Source organism: Plasmopara halstedii, assembly GCF_900000015.1.
Source record: "Plasmopara halstedii genome assembly, contig: Scaffold_1343, whole genome shotgun sequence".
NCBI classification, from domain to species: domain Eukaryota; phylum Oomycota; class Peronosporomycetes; order Peronosporales; family Peronosporaceae; genus Plasmopara; species Plasmopara halstedii.
This window is the reverse complement of record NW_020188258.1, coordinates 279,337-281,385: the sequence shown is the minus strand read 5'-3', so window position 1 is coordinate 281,385 and position 2,049 is coordinate 279,337.

Below are 2,049 nucleotides of genomic sequence, written 5' to 3'. Positions count from 1 at the left end.
CCCGGCAATGAGAGTTCGCATCTCTTGGACAAAGTCCACAAATTCCTTGTTGCCCTGTCGGGCGGCAAGAAAACGCGATCGCACGCGATACGCCTGATTAGGTGGCGAGAACACTCGTGAGAGCTGCAATTTTAGCTCTGCCCGGAAGTGAAACGCAGCTCGGACCAAAGTGCCGCACGTCAGTGACCAGTCTCGCGCTCGACCACCGATCTTTGAGATGGCTAGCGCTACGGTTGTTGCTCGGTCTGGAGTATGGCGGATGTGATAGCCATCTCGACGTCTCTCACCCAGAGCAGGAGATTCTCTCCATCCTTCACCTCAGAGACCTTAACGCTCACCATGGGCGGCTTAGGTCGGGGGAAGTCATCTGTCACTGACGGTGGCGTCATAGACGCAAACGATGCAGACATCTTCTGCTACAGGTGCCCTAGCAGCGCGTTTTCGTAACTTGAACGTTTCTCTAGACACGCACCGATTGCCTCGAGGCCGTGCGCTACGATGTGTTGCACGCCCTTAGTGCCAAGCAAGGACATCAGCTTGTTAAGACCGTCCTGCATGCCCTGGGGCAAAGAAGAAAATTGTTCCATTCTCACAGAGGATCAGTCTAAACGACTCAGGCGTAGATTGACCAACAAGTGCTACCAAGTGCAGCGGGGCTGCCATAGCTTAGCGTTTAAAGAAACGTACTTTAGGTCACCGACCTTTCGTTCTTTACAAGTACCAAGTATGAGTTAGCGGATCGTAATCCGCTAACTCCAAGAATAATTATTGCCTTCCCAAAGCTAATTTGACTCTTCGGTTTAAAATCAAAATTGATATTTATTTATTTATTATCTGAATTTAAAAGTTTAGATTTTCCTAAATATACACAGTAAAATCTAAATATATGCATAAATACTGGCTACCTAGCCACATACAGTATTCTTGTTTGGGCGCAGTCACACCATGCACATCTCGTGCGACCCCCCCCTGTTATCAGGGTTCGTGTAACCCCGTTACAGTTTACATTTGAACGGAAGGGTTTATTTGCCTTGGGTTTAGGGTGTGGTTTCACTTGGAGTAAGCGGATTGCGATTTGCTACACTCGAACTGCTTTAAAATATAGAACAAAAGGTCACCGACCTTAGCTTAGCTTTCTCTAAGCGAAAGAGCTACGGCAGGCCAGTGTTTCTAGTGCAAAGGGTTGATGTGCACCTTGGAAAGGATAAGCTTTGAATCGACGAGCGTATGTAAATGCATAGTGTGTAGGCTCGTACGCGTCGCCGTAAAGCGAAATCGAGAGCCTCTCCAGCAGCTAGGTGCTCCTTTTGTTTCAAATTGCTTTGTTTAAACAATTACATCTATATTTCTATCCTAACGATACAATTTTGTTTACTACATAGCGGAGAGCCACTACCTGACATGAACCACGGATTTCTCCGGTCCGGAGCACACACATTAGCATATCATTATACTTCGGCATTTTTTTACTTATCTTGTCTTTATGTCCGAGGGATAATAGTGACGATAGTCATACACCATACGTACCCTGTTTACAATTAAGCTCAATGTGTTTCCAAAACGGCCAGAGCAAATATTTTTATCGAAAAGAAAGGTGCTTTCAAAATACGATGCGTCGAGGTGGAGACATGCAAGCTAACCGTACCACCCTTTTACTGACGCGTCGATCTGATCGTAAACTGGTTGGTGCACATCAGTCGGGTCACTGCAGATCGATACTGCCAGATTTGATCCTTTTGATAATTTAAAATGTAGGCACACTTATTGATGTCAAATTACTGAATGAAGTGAGAAGCTTCGCTACAAATAAATCTGATCGTGCCTCTCTATTCAAATGTGGACAGTCTGAAGTGCAATATGCTTTGAAACAAATAGTTCATTCTCTGTCAGCTGACTCAATCCTTCTGCTTATATTGAGCGATCCTTTAACGGCAACACATGTGCAAGTGGGTTTCCTGTTAGAATCACACCGCTGAATGTATGTGGATGATTACGGATGTTGATTACGGACATAATGGCATAATGGTAGTCGCTCATTGGTCTAGATTA